The sequence below is a fragment of the Sorex araneus genome, chromosome 6 (genome assembly GCF_027595985.1).
Source record: "Sorex araneus isolate mSorAra2 chromosome 6, mSorAra2.pri, whole genome shotgun sequence".
Lineage (NCBI taxonomy): Eukaryota > Metazoa > Chordata > Mammalia > Eulipotyphla > Soricidae > Sorex > Sorex araneus.
The window spans coordinates 122,758,031-122,777,487 of record NC_073307.1 but is presented as its reverse complement, the minus strand read 5'-3'; the positions used below and the strand labels follow the sequence as shown (position 1 = coordinate 122,777,487).

The 19,457-nt window shown below is 50.4% G+C and overlaps 1 protein-coding gene and 1 long non-coding RNA gene across 10 annotated transcripts in view; one reads left to right on the top strand and one right to left on the bottom strand.

Annotated features, from left to right (window-relative positions):
- Positions 1–19,457, bottom strand: part of NAV2 (neuron navigator 2) — an 822,512-nt gene that overhangs the window by 113,369 nt on the left and 689,686 nt on the right. The gene's annotated exons all lie outside the window — the stretch shown is intronic.
- LOC129405571 (uncharacterized) lies at positions 5,754–10,376 on the top strand. The gene is made up of 3 exons (XR_008630663.1): positions 5,754–6,044; positions 8,053–8,227; positions 9,897–10,376. It is a non-coding gene; the product is annotated as an uncharacterized LOC129405571 (long non-coding RNA).

Sequence of the window (19,457 nt, the reverse complement as noted above, 5' to 3'; positions counted from 1 at the left end):
GCATGAGCCAGGAGTAACCCCTGTAACGTCTCCATTGTGAGACTTCTTGTTACTGTTTTTGGCATATAGAATACGCCATGGGTAGCTTGCCAGGCTCTCCGTGAGGGATGGAAGAATCGAACCCAGGTCGGCCGCATGCAAGGCAAACGCCTTACCCACTGTGCTATTGTTCCAGCCCATAAGAACACTACATGTTGACAATTGGGTGAAGAGTCTAAAGCTTTAAATTCTACCCCTTCCCAAACACCCTTGGCTGACAAGGTGCTGCCTCGTAGTTGCCACAAAGATTACTGTGTTGTTTCCAAGACAGATAAGAAGGATAATTCCAGGGAGCCATTATAGCCAGCCAGGCCTTCTTGCTGCTTTGGCCATGGTTATAAACTTGGTTATTTAGGAAAAGAAAAGGCAGGGGGGAGGGAGTGTATAGGAAGGAGGGGGTAAAAGGGCATTAGAGACAAAGCCATGGACAATGTGTTCTCAAAAACAAACAAACAAACAAAAAACCCACATAGGGTGGGATTGGAGAAATAGAAGGCAGAGTGATTGCCTTGCACACAGCTGACTTGGATTTGATCTCCAACAAACCACATGGTACCCTGCGTCCCACCAAAAATGATCCTTGAGTGCAGAGTCAGGCATGAGCCCTGAGCCCCAAACAAAATAAAACTATGTAGGGGCTGAAGCGCCTTGCACAGTGACCGTGACTTAACCCTGCACTGCATATGATTCTGCATATGAGAATCACCAGGCAAAGTCCTTATTGCCCCTGAACACCAGTGGGGTGGCCTGTGTAATCCCCAGCTCCGCAGGACCCAAGCAGTGCTGTTCTTCAAGCCCTTGCCATTGAATCACTGCCCAGTTGGTCAAGAATCTCTGGGAGGCGCACCCAAGCCTCCTGAGCACTGCTTGGGAGAACCTCTCCATACTACCTCCCTGTCCAAATCCTTAAAGGACCCCCTGAGAGACAGCTCAAAAGGCTGGCATGTGGGAGTGAATGTGAGCGTTCCCCGTTCCTTCTCCAAACGGTTTGCATGGAGCAAGGCTGAGCATCATCCCCAGGCACCTAAACACTTGGGCTGACAATCCCACCCCACCCCCAAATAATGAAACAAAACCAAAAAAAATGGAAGGAAACTTAAACTAATATCAGTAACTTTAAGGAGCTGTCTATTTTTTGCAGTGTATTGTGGATTGCCTAAAGAGAATCCTGAGAATTCAAATATTTATCTCTGCAGCTGGAGTACTCTCCCTACTGCAATAGATGGGTGGTGAATCCAATACTTCCAAGTGACTCTCTGGCTTCCTCTACTGTGGCTCCAGCTGCAAGGACATCCTTGAGTGTGTCCAGCGCGGGGTGAGATAATGAGGGAGCGAGGGCTGGGGGCCGGCAGGGGCTGGGAAGGGGGATGATTAACCAGGGAAGGAAATTATGTAGGTGCCAATGCCAGGGCAGTCTTGAGAGGACGGTGGTTTAAGCCAAGAATTGGGGGGCCCTGGGCTCCCTTTAGTTCATGCACTGGAAACTCTCCCACTGTCGCCAGGGCACACAGCTCTCCCGTACCACAGAGGGACAGAATGGTGGAGAAAAACAGTAGAACACGGGCTGAAAACCGAGCTCTTGTCACAAATCTGACCTTCCTGCTGACTCTGGCTAACTCACGCCTTAGTGCTCAGGTCACTCGCCTGGTCATGGAGCAGACTGCCATGCCAGGGCTCTCAAAGACCTCGCAAAATCTGAAGGTTTGGGGCTGGAGAAATAGCTACAGTGGGGTGAGCACACTAGTCTTGCAGAGGGTTGACCTGTTTTTTGATCCCCAGCATTTGTATACGGTCAGTCTCTGAGCAAAGCCTGGGGTAATCTCTGAGCACTGAGTCAGGAATAAGCCCTGAGCACCACAGGGTATGCCCACCCCCCAAACCAAAACCAAATAAATAAAGAGGTTTTTTTAAATCTATACCATGCAAATTCTTTTTTTTTCTTTTTTGGGTCACACCCAGCGATGCACAGGGGTTCCTCCTGGCTCTGCACTTAGGAATTACTCCTGCCAGTGCTCAGGGGACCATAAGGGATGCCGGGGATCTATCGATCGAACCCAGGTCAGCTGTATGCAAGGCAAACACCCTACCTGCTGTGCTATGGCTCCAGCCCTATACCATGCAAATTCTTAACCCCAGGTCTGCCTGAAAGAAAATCCCTTTCAAAGGAGAATTCACTTGCCTTGTGTGAATTTGACTCATGAACCCCCTGTACTCAGCTAAGTTATAGCACATGCCACAAAGAGCTCATTCCACAGAAACTTTCCTCACATCCCAGTCGCCTGTAAGGAAGCCTGCCCTGTACTGGAGCTTTGGCATTTCATTGTTTCCCTTCTGGGTTTACAGGAACTATAAAATCGTTTCACAAAACCATCCACAATCCCTAAAACCATAATCTTGTCTGAGTCAAAGGCGGGGATTGCAGGGGGAAGGACAGAGGAAAACGTTTGGCAAAGGGCCCAACTCATTCTAGGTATTGTCTGGTGAAGAGGCTAGCTGAAAAGTTACAGACTGGTTAAGAATTAAACTCTTTCCATTTGACCGTAGCCATGAGGAGAAAATCTTTTTTGAATGGAAGAAAAGGACTAAAAGAGAATGAGGGGTGTAAGCAAGGTACCAATAAGTTTGCCGGGGGTATTGGAAACCACCTGTGACCCAGGATGTACCATGTTGCTATCAAAACTCAAAGTACCTCCTAATATTTTATTATCCCCAACTTACAAAGACCTGCAACTTGAGAGATTCAGTAAACTGTTCAAGGTCACAGTGCTAGTGACTACAAATGCCAAGTCCTGGAACAAGCCTGCCAGGTTCCTAAAATCAGGATCCTTCCTGAGATTTAAGTTCTCTGTATGGAGTTCTTAGCAGGGAAGGGACTATATGTATTTCCCTGGTTTTATTTCCTCTGTCTCGCACTCCCTATGGAGTCTATAGCATTACCCCCAACAAGTAGGAGAAAACTGAAACATGGGGGCACAGATCACTTGTCTCACTGCTGGTTGAGACATCTTAAAGCTGAGTCCATACTTTCACCACCTCTGAATTTTTACCAGGACTCTGGTGCATGGCACATGATTTCCTTGACTTTGCCCACAGATACTCTGTGGACAACTGCCCCTTGGCCCTCTGTCCTCTCCCCACTCTGAACAGGAGGGAGTGACTGCACAGGTTGGTCCTATCACAGTAGCTCCTAGTCCTGCACTTGGACTAAAAGTTCACAGCAGGGGCTGGAGCGATAGTACAGCAGTCAGGGTGTTTGTCTTGCACCCGGTCAACCCGGTTTCGATTCCCTGCATCCCACATGGTCCCCCAAGCACCATCAGAAGTAATTCCTGAGCGCAGAGCCAGGAGTAACCCCTGAGCATCGCTGGGTGTGACCCAAAAAGCAACAACAACAAAAAAAGTTCAGAGCAAAAGAGAGAAATTCCTTGAGCACAGTGCTCACGAATGCCACATTGGTAAGTTTAGCTGTAGGCAACCATCTGAGCTGAGACAGGCACTCCATTCTTCAGCTAACTTTCCCCCAAACATGGTAGGCCAGGAACAATGGAGCAGGCTTGAAAGAGTGGGTGAATGGTTCGGGGCAGCCCCATCTCCAGAAGCCAGAACATAGCCTATTCTTCTGCAGAGCCTCAGGCGCATCATCATCTGCACACACAAATGTCAGCACTGAAAGGAAAATATAGAATACGAGCTCTATGGGCAGCCTGCACGAGCATGCATGCACTGAGCTTCCAAGAATGGTCTCTGCATTGTCGTTTGTAAGAAGCAAAGGAGTGGAAGAGGCAACGTCTCTCAGCAGGGAATTGAATTCACCCACCTGGGCTTGTTCTACAGAATGCAATGCTGTGTGGTCAACACAAAGAATGCTTGATACATTCAAGACAGAAGATAAACCTCGATACAGAAAGATCAAGCTCATGCTACAGGACCAACTGACACAAGTACACTCTAAAACACGCTTTCCGGGGCTGGAGCAATTGCACAGCTGGCAGGGCATTTGCCTTGCACGCTGCTGACCCGGGTTCAATTCCCAGCATCTCATATGGTCCCCTGAGCACCGCCAGGAGTAATTCCTGAGTGCAAAGCCAGGAAGTAACCCCTGTGCATTGCCAGGTGTGACTCAAAAAGCAAAGACAAAACAAAACAAAACAAAACAAAAAAACGACGCTATCCATTTTCAGAGTATAGATTTCTAGGATTTAAGTTTCTTCCTGCCTCTGCCACGAGAGTATGTCTAGCTTTGGACCTACTGCTTACACACTGTGCATCTCAGTGGCTTCTTATTATAGAAACTGTTGTTTCTTACAGCAAAGGAGATGTACGTATTTTACTTATTGGGGGAGAGAGGATGTGGAGCCACACATGGTGGTGCCCATGGGGTTACTCCTGGCTCTCTATTCAGCAGTGACCACTGACAGTGTTCAGGATGCCCAGGATACATGATGCCCAGGATCTGAACTAAAGCTGCAGCCACTGCAAACACAAAGAGGACCTTACCTTATCTCCTCCAACCCCCAAAATATGTTTTTTAAAACAAAAATTGTTTAAGAAAATCAATACATGTAAAGAACTTAGAAATGGGTCTGGGACTCTGCCAGTGCTCAATACATGCTTTTTGACTTTGGAAAAAAAAACTCTGTGCGGCCAGATCATTGTACAGTAAGTAGGGCGCTTGCTTTACGCATGGCAGACCTGGGCTCTATCCTCAGCACCATATATGGTCACCTGAGCCCACCAGGAGTGATCCCCGAGTGCAGAGGCAGGAGTAAGCCCTGAGCACTGCCAGGTGTGGCCCATAAACTAAAAACCACCAACCAACCAACCAACCAACCAACCAACCAACCACCACCAACAAAAAAATCCCCAAAACAAAATGACAAAATTTTAAAAAAAAATCTGTAAACCAATAGAAGCGAGTCTGAAAAGCATCATGGATTTCTCTAGTCTGGTAATGTTATGCCGTTTTACTTTTCCCCTTCTGTTTGCTTCTTTACAGTTTAGTTTTCTCCATAACAAAATAAAACAAGCTTAGTTTCATATATAAAGAAGAAAATGATTTCAAAGTCCAAGCTTTAATGAAATTCCCCTAGTTCTTTCTAGTTCGGTGTGAGAAAAAAAAAAAAAACACTGCATTCTAGCACCCTGGTCTTGAAGATGTCCAGACAGAGCAGGGAGGGAAGAGAGCAGAGACAGGAAGCCTGATTTCATTCAGAGCAATCCACTTAGTTTAAAAAGTCAGGAAGTTTAGCGGATTAAGGGTATTACAGTTGCTATTCATAAAGGTGTTTTGTTAGAACTTCCAAATAGCAATCTGGTGAAATAAGCCTTACACAGCTTTAAATGAAAGCCTGTTACAGTACTTAAAGTTTCCTAGAGGAGGAAAGAGACCCCCAGGTATTAATTTACCAAAAGAGCAGCTGCCTGGAAGATACTGTAATGTATCCTAAGTAGCCAGGGCCATAAAAGAGGTTACCAGTTACCCAACGAAGAGGCTGGAGCCCAGATCCCCTGGTGGTAGGACTGCAATTAGCAGTAATGAGAGGCATGTCTGCATTCTGATAAGGGTTGCAGCTGTACACATATTATAGTCTTGCATCCCTTTCTACGAAAATTCAAGGACGCTGAAAGCTGCTGGAATCCAAGAGGCAGTAGGCGTGTTTGGATTTCAAAACTCATAGATTAAAAAGGAAGGGGGGAAAAAGGCACGCGGGAGACGCTGATTTCACAAATGCATCTGGGCTGGGAAGATGTTGACTAATTCAGAGGAGAAAGGGACTGAACCGAGCCCTGGTGAGCACGGAAGGCTCTGTGCTGGCGAGGCTAAGCCACACGGCCGGCTCCTCCTGCTCCATCTTCCAGACACACAATACAGCCTGGCACCTTGCACGTAAGCTCTGAATCAAGCGAGACATCAAATTCATTGCTTTAGCTCTGCTTCTCACGAAATCAGAGAAGATGGCTACAGAGAGAAGATGCCTTCACAGTGAGGGCAGTGTGGGGTCAAGGTGAGAAGCCTTGTGGAAAGGAAGCCGTGTGTGTGTGTGTGTGTGTGTGTGTGTGTGTGAGTGAAGCCTTGTGAAAAGGAAGATGGTTGTGTATGTGTGAGTGAAGCCTTGTGGAAAGGAAGATGGGTGTGTGTGTGTGTGTGTGTGTGTGTGTGTGTGTGTGTGTGTGTCCTGACCCTAGAAGCAGGCTGAGCTACGTGACCTGGATCTTGCTGACTTCTCTGAGCAGTTGTGACTCCTCCAAAGGAGTCTGGATAATGAGGTGACAGTGCTAGCACAGGTCCTCCTTGAAAGGGACCATCCCAGGTGTATTTGGGGACCACCGAAGCTATAGCCAGAAGTGCTACAGATCTAAATGCTGGGCTGTACAAAATCCATGGCAGGCGCTCTATCCCTTGGGCTCCCACAACAAGTCCTTGTCCTCAAAATGCTTTGAGTGTAGATGGGGTAATAGGAAGTAGCAGATATTTATAATGGGATGTGCCTGATGCTATAATAAAGGAACACTTGGGGTACTGCAGAAGAACACTCCAGGAGAACCACCCCATCAGCAGGCTTGGGAGGCTGGGGTGGTGAGGGAAGACTTCCTGGAGGAGATGACATTTAATGTGAGCCCTGAAGGTTAAAGATATGAGCTGTGGGCAGGGTAAGGGTGGAGGAGCACTGGAAACAGAGGGATCCGAATGTGCCAAGCCACAAAGAAGAGAGCATTGGTGGGGGCTGGAGTGATAGCACAGCGGGTAGGGCATTTGCCTTGCATGCGGCCGACCCAGGTTTGATTCCCAGCATCCCATATGGTCCCCTGAACACCGCCAGGAGTAATTCCTGAGTGCAGAGCCAGGAAAACACTGTGCATTGCCGGGTGTGACCCAAAAAGAAAAAAAAAAAAGAAGAGAGCATTGATTTGGGGAATGGCAAACAGTGCAGTGTGACTGGAGAAAGGGGACTCTGAAATAATGAGGCCACCTCTCAGAAAGTTTGGAAATAGGGTTTGGAGGAGTGAGACTCACTTCCTGCTTCTGGAAAAGCTACAGGAAGCAGACACACTGAAGGAAAACTACCCCAGCTGTTTCCCCATTCAGACATCTCCTTTGGCTGCCTGCGCTTTCACTGAATCACTAAACTCAGCATTTAAAAACGATGCCCACCTCAGGGGAAGCTTCCTGTGACAGCACTGTCTGACAGCTCATCTGGGCCAGTGCCTAGAGCGGTCCATTAGGCATCACGAAGATCGCTGAATTTCTGCACAACCCAAACTCAATGCAATATCAAGTCCCCAATCATATATGGGGGGCAGCTATCTGAGGAACTGGGGTCATCCTTGAAGTTAGAGCTAAACTTCAGAGAACTCCGGGGTCAATTGGTCCGTTTCCTCACTTGATGGGTGAGATCAAGTGGAGAGAAAGCACCTGGTATAAGGTCAGAGCAGGGTGGCAGGTTGAAAGGGAGCTTCCTCTGACCTCCTGTCTGCAATCCCAACATTTGCTTTCCCCCCAGCCTTGCCCCCCTGCAGGCCAAAAGTTCCAAACTCCCACCCCAGTGGTGGGACATCCCAAACACACCTGTGCAATTATGTGGGGGGACAAGAAGGCACCTTTGCCAGCAAACACGGTGGGAAGGAGCAAACAAAGGTGGTTGAACAGGATTGAAGTGATAAGAAGGGAAGCTCGTTAGAGTGATCTTATCCCATTTTGAAAGAGCAGTAACATCAGAACAGTCGAGGAAAAGAATCAATTCTCTTTGCACAAAGTACTTTCAGGTAATAATGAAAAGTGCTTCCAGCATTACCCAGTTTCAAAACATTTATCAGATGCCAGGGAAATTAAGCGTGTGCAGGCACACAGTGTCGGTGCAAATGGTTTATCTAGCAAAATAACCAGGGGGGGAAAAAGATCTAAGCCGCTCTAGTTTTTAACTGCCAAGTGGATCAAAGACACATAGGCAGCAGAAAAAGAACTGCACACACCTAAATTTAGTCAGCTCCCACTCTGAGTAATTTCTTTTGCAGAGTCTGTTGGCTGTGACGTGGACATCAGTTGGGGTGTGAGTGATTTTCAACGGAGCCTCTCTCTCGGCCTGAGCAGACCCGCAGGGGTCACGTGAAGGTGCTGAGTGCAAGCCTGTTCTTGCTTGTGTCCCTGCCGTGTCAGGAAAGCAGGAAAGCTCCAGAGAGGAGAATAAAGGTGAGTGAGGCAAAGAGAGAAGAGGGGAGTGGAGAGAGAGTACAGTGAGGTTCTTGCTTTGTACATGGCTGATTCCAGTTCAATCCCCAGCACTTCATATGGTCCCGAGAGGAAGACAAACATATTTTAGAGAAAAGGGAAATTTTATTTAAAAAAAAAATTGGGTGCCACACCTGGGCTGGAGCGATAGCACAGCCGTAGGGCGTTTGCCTTGCACAAGGCCGACCCGGGTTCAATTCCTCCACCCCTCTTGGAGAGCCTGGCAAGGTACCGAGAGTATCTCACCTGCACGGCAGAACCTGGCAAGCTACCCGTGGTGTATTCAACATGCCAAAAACAGTAACAAACAAGTCTCACAGGGGGCTGGAGCAATAACACAGCGGGTAGGGCGTTTGCCTTGCATGCGGCCAACCCGGGTTCGATTGCCAGCATCCCATATGGTCCCCCGAGCACCACCAGGAGTAATTCCTGAGTGTAGAGCCAGGAGTAACCCCTGAGCATCGCCGGGTGTGACCCAAAAAGCAAAAAAAAAAAAAAAGTCTCACAAGGGAGATGCTACTGGTTCCCACTCGAGCAAATGATGAGCAACAGGATGACAGTGAGAGTGAAAGGGTGACACACATCACTCCTGGTGGGGCTCGGGATACCAGATGGGGTGCAGGTCAGCCCCGTGTTAGGTGAGTGCCTAACCCAGTGTACTATGACTCAGACTCAAGAAATTGGACATTTTAATTTGAAGATAAGTATGGAGGCTTGTCACAGAGGTTGATCTAAGGTTGTTAGGCGGGAGTTCCGAAACGTCTAGGTCCTGCTTTCTGGCCTCCCTCAAACAGAACCCCTGTACTGACAACCCCATTGTGGGGTGAGCACCAATGATTCTCTGTTCCCATTGGGCGGACATAAATGGTTTGGGCAAATATTCACAGAGACCCCAAGTATGGGGCTGTGGTGGGTGCCGCGTGCCTGGCACTGGCTAATGTCTTGGGAAGCAATCACAGCCAGAGCCCAGACGGGGTGGGGGGGGCACTTCTGCACCACCCTGGTACCCACCACCCCCACTCCTGATCAAGGGGTGCACACGCCAGTTTGCTGGAGATAAAAGACTAAACTGGACTTACCTTTCAAAGGAGAGCTGATTTCTCCAAGCACTGGCTTTTGTCCTCCAGACAACCTGTCAAAAACTCTCTTCTCCCGGACTAAATTTAGGTGCTGGGAGCCTTTACTAATCTGTCCTTCACTCCAGCTCTAGGAGGGTGCACTGGCTTCTTTGTGACAATGACACACCATCCCTATCCAGGTGGGAGGGCAAGTGAGGTCCCCAAGGGGCTCACAGGGGCTTGCGACCCTCCGCAACCCTCTCCACCTGCCTCCAGGAAATGGTCCTTCCATGCACCCCGGGTCTATTGGCCATGGGCTCAATTCATTTTAATTTTGATTTTCTGAGCCACACCCAGCAGTGCTGGGGGATATTCCTGGCTCTGTGTTCTGGGGGAGGTTCCTGGCAGTGCAGGTGGGGCTCTGAGGTGGCACCAGGCCTTCTGCACGCAAAACTTGCCCTCCTGTCCACTGTGCTCCTCTCTGCCCTCTCAGTTGAACCTGTAGACAAAGACGTGCCACCATTTTATTTAAGGACCCTAATTCTTCCATTTCTACATGTTCTGTCCTACAGAGTCCCCAGTCATGAGTTCTGGAAGACAAGGAAAAGAAAGATCTTTGGAAACTATGGTCCAGTCTTCACTTCCAACCAAGAACCAAATATTTGACCTCGCGGGGCCGCCATGAGGATGAAGGGAGTAAATGTGGGCAAGTGTTGGGCTCCAGGCAACTAGATCCCAAATGTTGGTGGCTGCTGCAACTACTATGACAGCCGCGGTGGCTGTCATTTCTCCCCCAGCTTCTCCACTGGCCAGCCTCAGGCAGGCTCACTTCTCTCAGCCTCATCAGACTTTCCCAGCTGAAAAAATACAGGTCCCCGTTCTCCTCTTTCCTCTTTCATGTGGGATGGAAATCATTTACTCCGGCATAGTTGTTAAAAATAAGAACTGCAGGGCTGGAGCAATAGCACAGTGGGTAGGGCGTTTGCCTTGCACGCGGCTGACTTGGGTTCAATTCCCAGCATCCCATATGGTCCCCTGAGCATGGCCAGGAGTAATTCTGGAGTGCATTGCCAGGTGTGACCCAAAAACCAAAAATAAATAAATAAATAAATAAATAAATAAATAACTGCTTGGGATGGAAACCACTCTCCAATACTGAGGTAACACCTACAATGTCATAGTTCCTTCAGGGCCCCCGGCTTAAAGAAGCGTGCCTATCATAGCAGAGCTTAGAGTCTAGGGAGAATGAACCAGAAGACACTGCCAGTTATAACCTGCCAGAGAGCCAAATCTTCCTTCTTGAAGAGTACTATCGTTTATTGGGACTATCCCAGGCAGATCTCATAGCAATGCCACATGTGAATCAGATCAGGGCTCTGATTATCTGCATGAATTCATTCTGAGTGGCTGAGCTGAGATTGGTTCCCCAGTCGTAGAACTTGGAGTGTAAAAAGCTCCTTCAGAGCCTTTGCTCTTAACTTTTGCCTTGTATTGCCAGGGGTTCTAAATACTCTTCCAAAGAATCACAAGATGGGGGGCCGGAGTGATAGCACAGTGGGTAGGGCATTTGTCTTGCATGCAGCTGACCCAGATTTGGTCTCTGGCATTCCATATGGTACCCCTAAGCACTGTTCAGAGAGATCCCTGGGTGTAGAACTCAACGTAAGCCCTGAGCACTACTCCCAGGTATGGTCCAAAAAGCCAGGAGTGGGGTAGGGGGATGGGAAAGAAGCAGCACAAGAGAAAAGGCAGGTAGATAAGAAACCCTGATTTGCCAAAGCTCGTGTGGGGGTGAGTGCAGGCCAGGATGGGGCTGATGTCCATGTCTGGAAGACCCTGCAGCAAGCCCTCTGCCCTACCTTCTTTCAACACCACCTTAAGTAACCCCAAGACCCTGGCGGGAAGGGGAATTTATGAGCTCGGTAAGGCTGAGGTCTCTCCTGGAAGGAGGTTCTGGGAGAATTAATTGTAACCTGAGTGGACCATCACAATCACCGTGCCGGCACCCACTGATTTCTGTCTCAGGATGGGCCTCCTTTCCGTAGGGACGGCAGGCCGAGGTGGGGCTGCCCGGCCAGAACCCCACGTGGACGGTGCTGTGAGACATGCGGGGTGAGTGTGCTGAGGGCCAGGGAAAGGCGGGTCTTTATGTGCCCATGCCTCAGAGGGGAAAGGCAAGCACAGAGATGGTGCAGGGAGTTAAATGAGAAAAGAGGGTCTTCTGGGGGGCACTTGAGGCTGGTGGGTGGCCCTTTTACACAAAGGAAAAAGAGAGTAGGCTCTGGATTGGGAAAAGAGTAGTGGGAATTTGGGCGGCTTAGGGGAATGCTAAGCTTCAGTATGGCTAGGGCTGTGGGGTGTTTGTGTGTGTCTGTGTGTGCATTCCTGGTACTTGTGGGCCCTGGTATTTGTGAACCAATTTTCAGGGGTTCTGGAGGTTCAGTCAGACTAGAGGGAATTCCACCTTGCCTTTATGACGATACATGAACCAGTGCACACAGAACCCGGAGATATTGTTGCTGTCGTAACGATGAAGAGGATGGCAGCAAACTCAGATACTGCACATCAATCAGTGGAGTGGTTGCTTTTTTCCCACAGCGGGTGCAGTGGGTCTCACAACCCCAGATAAGGGGTGATGAGTGAGGCTTTGCGCACTCTGAGACAGCACTGGTCTGGCCCTCTTTTATGGCTGGGAAACCTGTGTGTGGACAAGGAGTGGCGAACCCCTGACTTTTCCCACCAGCTGAACTCAGCTGCCTCCTTCCTAGAGAGGCCACGGGTAGCTGGAGTGAGCCTGTTCCCACTGGCCTTACGAGGGACAGACAGAGAGACAGGGCTATGGGAGCAGCAGATAAGGAGGGATGACATGGCTGCCCGGCACTTGCAGGATCCTTGGGAGTCATTTACACTCACCAGGAGGGCTGGCATTGGAGGGTTAAAGGACTTGGGGTCTGGTCCCGCCTGCTGCAAGACTCCAGATAAATGGCCTAGCCTCTCTGAGCCAGTTACATCCGTCACAGCCTCTCCCTTGGGGGTGATGGTGAAGGTCTGCCCCCGAGAGATGGTTATGTGGGTGAACTGAAGCATCCAAACACATCTCTCCACAAACCAAGACTCGAACTTCGGTATAACCCAGAAATCTGACATCTGAGCACCTATCCTAAGTTACCAAAGACTATTCTACCAAGAACATTTGCACTCCTATGTTCATTGCAGCACTATTCACAAGAGCCAAACTCTGGAAACAACTTAAGTGTCCATGAATGATGACTAGATAAAGAAACCTTGGTACACAGTGAATACTACTCATCTATAAGAAACAAAAACAAAACAAAAGGATGAAATCATGCAATCTGCCATGACATCGATGGATCTGGAGGGTGTCAAGCCGAGTGAAGTCAGCCAGGAGAGGGCTAGACAAGAATGGTCTCTCTCACATGCAGGATATAAAGAAACCTAGTAGGGGAATAACAAATGTCAAAGACGACATTTTTCGAACAGAGAACTGGGCTACAGAACTGAGCGTAGCAAGAGCAAGGCCAGAGGGGGTAGATGGAGGGAAGCTGAGACAATGCTGAAGGGAAGTGAACACCCCAGTGGAATGTATGGACTTGGAAAGTTGTATGAATCTCTCATGAGCAGTACTGTAAATCACAGTGCACCAGAGACATTAAGAATTGATACTTAAGGGGCTGGAGCAATAGCACAGTGGGTAGGGCATTTGCCTTGCACTCAGCCGACCGGGATTCAATTCCCAGCATTCCATATGGTCCTCTGAGCACCGCCAGGAGTGGTTCCTGAGTGCAGAGCCAGGAGTAAGCCCTGTGCATCGCCAGGTGTGACCCAAGAAGCAAAAAAAAAAAAAAAAAAAGAATTGATACTTGAAAGCACATACTATGCAAGTTGGTATTTAAAAAGAGTTAATAGTTTAAGGAAGTTAAAGTGAATAAATTCATGATTTACGAAAGAGGAGACCGGGGCCAAAGCAAGCGTACAGTGGGGCAGGTGCCTGCCTTGCACAGTGGGTCTGATCTCAGTTCAATCTCCCCATGCTCCCCAAGTCCCATCAGGAGTAACCCCTGAGCCGGGAGTAAGCCCTGAGTACTGCTGGTGTGGCCTAAAAAAGAAAAAGAGATGAAACCGGATCTCATTTGAGTCCAGGCTCTCGCCCTGCCTGTTCTCTCATCTCAACACTCCACACAGCACAGGGGGCAGCCAGCACAGGAGAAGGGACAGTACCTGATAGTTCTTCCTCCCTCTTCCCTCTGGCCTTATCAGGAAGGGATGCCGGGGTCCACGCTCACACATCTGGCTGTGGTGCTCACATATTTAGTTTTGGTGCTTATGGGGGTTGCACTCCTTACTTAGGACGCTGCTGCTCACGCAACCCATCTGTAGTGCTCCCTGGGGTCACCACGGGGCACACACATCTCAGTTTTGGCACTTGCCGGGTCACAGCCTTCGCTTTGTGAAGCTCATATATGGCTGCCAGGGATGCAACCACACAAGAGATGTGGGGTTTGGGACCGCAGACAGAGCCACCAGGAGGGCAGGTACTTGGCACAAGGCCTGGCCCCCCGCCTGGGACTAAGCCCTGGCATCCTGCCTTGAGGCAGGGCTCTCTCCGTACAGCCAGCTCCTGGTCATATCCATGCTTAGTGACCTCGGAGCCACCTCCACCCTCCTCCATCCATGACTGCAGTAAAGGGCAGTCTGAGGCATCTCCCTGGTCTCCTGCCGCAGGCCCCGTCCCCGGTGGGACAGCTGCTGGCCCCCCTGGTTCTTGGGTCATGTATGGCAGGACGCTGTGGTCACGGGTGTTTGTGCAGGGTTTAATCATTAGGAGGCGGCTGCTCTAATGCCAGAGCCCCGAGGGGCATCTGCAAATAAGTCAGCTATTTGCCTGCCCTCTCCGTGTCTGTTTTCAGAGGCCTCTGTGTCCAAGGACACCGGGGTGACCTGTAGTGCAGCAGAGGGAGGGACTAAGGGAGCAGGGGGCAGGACTGACTTCTCAAGGTGAAGTGTCAGAGGTCGAGTGAAGGTGAACTCTCCCCTTCTCCGTGTTCCTCTCTCCATCCTGTTTTCCTTCCGGTCCTGCTCCTCACACTAATCAATCCCATTTGCTACCCAAAGCACCTTTCCAAGTCCCCTTCCTCCTTCTTCTGACCTTTGGACCTCCTCTCACCTTTGGACCAGGAAGTCACCTGGGGCCTGAGATGATGAGGTATCTCAGTGGAAAGCTCCCTCCCAGACCCCCTGTGTCCCCACAGTATGAGCCCAGCAACGGCGAGTCCCAGCCTCAAGTCCCCTCGGAGTCACTCAGCCTGCTCAGGCCTGGGCCAGCATGGAGAGGGAGAGCACCCAAGTTATTGGTGGCCCAGGTGTTCAGCGGGGGAGACAGGGAAGCAGGGAGTGGCTCAGGTTTGGAGGGTCCTACGAGCAGGAGGGTCAAGAAGCCCGTCACAGAGGCGTAAGGCCTTTGGGGTGAGGGGTCCAGGGTGCGAGAGGCCTGGAAGGGTTTGGAGATGCACGTGGGGCAGGGAGAGTGAGGCAGGGGTTGGCAGGGGACCCATACGGGAGTGGGCTCTAAGGGAGGGTGCCCTTTAGAGGTGAGATGCAGGACCACCAAGGCACTGAAGCAAGTGGGTGATGTGCTTGGTTGGAGATACTTTGGGCGGGGGGCATCACTGTGGCTGTGCTCAAGTGATGGGGGGCCAGGACAGAGGCAGCGAGGGTACAGGGACCGCGCGAGGCCCAGAATCAGCCACAAAGCAGATGAATGAAGGACACAGAGAGTCCCAGTTCTGGGCCTCCCGGGGAGCCGGAATCAGAAATCTGAGAGGGGGCCTCTGACTGGGTCATTAGCATGACAAGTGCTGCTTGGGAGAGCAGGCCAGCCCCCAGCTTTCCTGCAGGGACACTCAAGGCCAGGGGCCCCATTAGCTCCACCAGCCTGCTGGCACGGCTCCCTAGCTCTCCCCATCATTAGGAACACAGCCTTCTGGAAGGCTCCGTTGGGCTTTTGTTTAAATTGAGGAGCATGGACATTTAATTGCCTCAGCTGGACACTCTGCTCTGTTCCGTTCTTCCCCTCTGCCCTCCTCGACCAGGACCGGCCTCCCCCCGGCACCCCCCCACCGCCCCCGCCCCCTGCCCAGGCCCTCCCACCCCCCACAGTCGGTGTCTTGAAACATAATCACAGTGTGTTCTGAAGCCCTCCTGAAATTATGGCTCTGATCTTGCCTTTCCAAAAGCAGAGCCGGAATTATAGCTTGGCTCAGAGAGTTCAAATCCACAGGGCCATAAACCCCTTTCAAGTTCTGTTTCAAGACCTCGGCTGGGGATTTTAACAAGTTTGCACCTCTGATGTTACAGGGTGGTTAGACGGGGCTGGTTCCTAAGCCCAGGACCTCCTGCCAGGTTGGAGAGTGCCGGTTCCTTCAGCTTTTACCCCTCTAGGGTCCCAGACTTTAAAATGACAGCTTCTGTTTTATATGTGTGTGTGTGTGTGTGTGTGTGTGTGTGTGTGTGTGTGTGTGTTTTCTCCCAGGGAGATCCAGAGCTGAATGAGACATGAGACATGCTTCACCCCACCCCCCACCCCAAAGACCCTCATGCAGAATCACAGAGAGGCGCCCAAAGGTATGGAGAAACCACTTGTGTCACTGGACAGTTCAGCGAGGCACTTTCCCCTTTTGGTGCCTCACTTTCTTCTATCCAAAAAGCATCTGGATCTTTTACTAAAAAAAATATAACGTGCGCCATTGAGGGCACCTTCGGGCCCAGGCACTGTGCTAACTTTGTCTCCCACTGCTCTCATTTAAATGTGCCAGCAGTTCCACGAAGTCGGGCTCATTATTTCGGTTCAGAAGACACAGCAGTGGGAGCTCAGGATGGTTCGCCGACTTAGTCACACACCTGGGAAGTGGCAAGGCTGGAGTTGAGTCGGAGGGTGCCAGGGTTGAATAATTTCCCTAACAGAAGGGAGTGGTCTGGGGTTCTGGGAAGAGCTCAGAGTACAGCACCGGCCTTGCAGGCATGAATGAGGCCCTAGGTGCATTCCCAGCACTCCCTGACATGCTCAGTGCTGGGTTCTGCGGGACACAACAGGAGGTGAGAACTGTGATGCTTCTCAAGCAGGTGTGGGAACCTGGTCACACAACAGCAACAAAGGGTAGGGAAGGGGTGCGGGAGGTCGTGGGGCTGGGTTAAACCTCTGTCCCACACAGAAACTTCTGGATGCTAACAAACCCATGGGACCATGGCTAACTTGTCTTGGGATTGGATAAATAGGATGGTTCATTATCAGCCCTAGGGTTCTGTGTCAGTCACCAGACGTTGTGTACAGCTGCTGAAACTCTAATTTTGTTACTGAGTGTTGGTACCCTGTTCTGATTGGTGAGTGCCCTGTTCTTGTTGGCGATGCCTATAGCACATCAGTTTAATTTATCTTGAACTGTACTGTTCACTTATGTATTATATATATATAAACGTGTTGGAGAAGCAGAGCCTCCCGCCTACTGACTGTGATCCTGAGGTCTCCTAACCCATTTTGGCACCAGAGCAGATTCTTGCAGCCATGCATTTTGACTGCGAACTGAACTACAACCTCGTGCAGCCCGGGAAGGGATTTTTTTCCCTCTCCACCCCATTTTTCTGAGCGAAAATGGCGGCAGCGGCAGCAGCCACGCGGTGAGAGCCACCCTCTAAGACCCCTACACCAGGAGGTAGGACTCTCTTTAGTGACGTAGCCTGTAGGTGATCCTGGGAGGGGAGGTGTTCCCGGCGCGCCTTCCGCCCAGAGATGAACCAAGAGCCGCGGCACGAGAAGCAGAGCCTCCCGCCTACTGACTGTGATCCTGAGGTCTCCTAACCCATTTTGGCACCAGAGCAGATTCTTGCAGCCATCCATTTTGACTGTGAACTGAGCTAAAATATTAGAAACCCAAAACCGCGTGGCCGCTATCGCGGCCGCACGGACTCAAAGTCTTCACTTTTACCAAGGAAGAGAAATTATTAGATGATGCTTATTCAGCAGGCCTGATTGTTGGGGAAAATTTCCAATCAACAATAGTGAGTTCTGTATGGAATTATGAAATGTACTCAATATATAGAGAGAATAATGGGAATATCATCAGCTACTTAGATGGGGGGAGGGGTGGGAGGGGGGTGTATTGGGGTTCTTGGTGGTGGAACGGGTGCACTGGTGAAGTGATGGTGGTTTAATCAGTATTTGACTGTGACTTAATCCTGAAAGCTTTGTATTTTTTTTGTTTTCACGGTGGTTCAATAAAATATTTCTTTAAAAAAAAAAACAAAAACGTGTAATTATATATACAATTAACAACCTCTGATGGAATATTTTTTAATTTTTATTTTAAAACTTTTTGCTTTTTGGGTCACACCCGGCGATGCTCAGGGGTTACTCCTGGCCCTGCACTAAGGAATTACTCCTGGCAGTGCTCTGCAGACCATATGGGATGCTGGGGATTGAACCCGAGTTGTATGTGTGCAAGACAAATGCCCTACCCACTGGACTATTGCTCCAGCCCCTCCTCTGCCAGAATTGACCAAGTGTTTTGCTCTACTGATATTTACAGTGTCTTGAAAACACAAAACAAATTTTAAAAAAAGACACATGTAAATAAGGGGTGTGAAATGAACTAGCTGCATGCGCCAAATGAGTCACTTTGACAGTCACTAATCGCTGAGTCACTTGTCACAAGGGGTTAGACACCACTCTCTGAGAGGTGGTGTTTGAGACCTGAAGGGGGCGTGAATCAGACTTGTGAAGAGACAAGGGCAGGGGCAGGTCCTGGTGCAGGTGTGTGTGAATGCTCAAGGGGTAGGTGTAGGGGAATGTGTAGGTGAATGCTCAAGGTAGCTGAAAGGAGCTGGGGGGGGGGGGTAAGGCAAGGGGCCTGGCCAGCTCAAGGCACCTGGGAGGCCACACCTGGGGAATGGGCAGCAGGATCGGGTGAAGCAGAGGAGAGGCTGGCAGGGGCTAGGATGCGTGCTACCTTGGAATGGACTCCAGTTTTCTGGTTCCTCACTCTTGGTCTCTGGGGGAAGCTCGCGGGCAGACAATTCCAAGGACAAGTTAAGTGCTACCAGAAACCAAAGCACATGTTTCGGGAAGATCTTGTGGGGATGAGAGCGACTTGGAGGGTGGTTCCGTCTGAGGCTAAGGGAGAAGGGGAGCAGACGGGAGGTGCCCGGGTAAGGGAGGGCAGCCGCTAGCCCTGGAGCATGCATGGGAAGCTGGGAGGTCCTTCCCGATCACTCAGAGAGCGGGCTGAGTCCATGCATGCCTCATCACCGACACGCCCTCTCTTTACGAGGCAGACAGTTGCTGAGCCAACAGTGGCTTTGGAACTAGAGCTCTGCCACTCATGCCTGTGTGCCTCTGAGCAGCCCACTGCTCGGTCTGTGAAATGGGGATAACTCCAGTCCCCTTGTCTCCTGGGAGGTCAAGGCAAGTAAGCGAGACAGCTGGGAGAACGAAGACCCACATGTGCCTTGTGATGCTGATGATAAAACTCAGATCAGAATGCCAGAATCCAGCTGCCCAGAGTCGGAGTGTGGGTAGCTCCCCAGGGACCTCTATCCCAGTGATACCCAGGTCCCTCAAAAGCTGCTCCCACACTGATAGTGGAACAAGGGACCCCACCAAAACTAATGGCTGAATATAGGGTCCCCCCAAATGGGCTTTCTAGAATCCACCTGTGCCCTCCGGATAACATTTTTACCCAGGGAAGGGGAGATAGTACAGCAGGTAGGTGTTCGCTTTGCACATCCATGTTCAATCCTCGCCAGCCATCTGGTGATCCCTGAGCACAGAGCCAGGAGTCGGCCCTGAGCAGCACTGGGTGTGGCCCCCAAACAAATAAATATGACTCCTACCCAATCCACACTGCACATCTTCGTTCGTCTCCATGGCTGCAAACTCACAGTTCCTGCTCTCCGTAAGCTGAGGCCCACAGACAGTCTGGCTGGCCTGGGCTTTGAAGCCTCCCTGTGCCTCTGGGGAAACCGGTGGGCAGGGATCCGTCTCCTAATCCCCAGGGTGAGAGAAAGGGAAGGCATGGCAAGAGAAATCCTAGAGCCTGGGGTTCAGGTGCACTGAGCCGGGG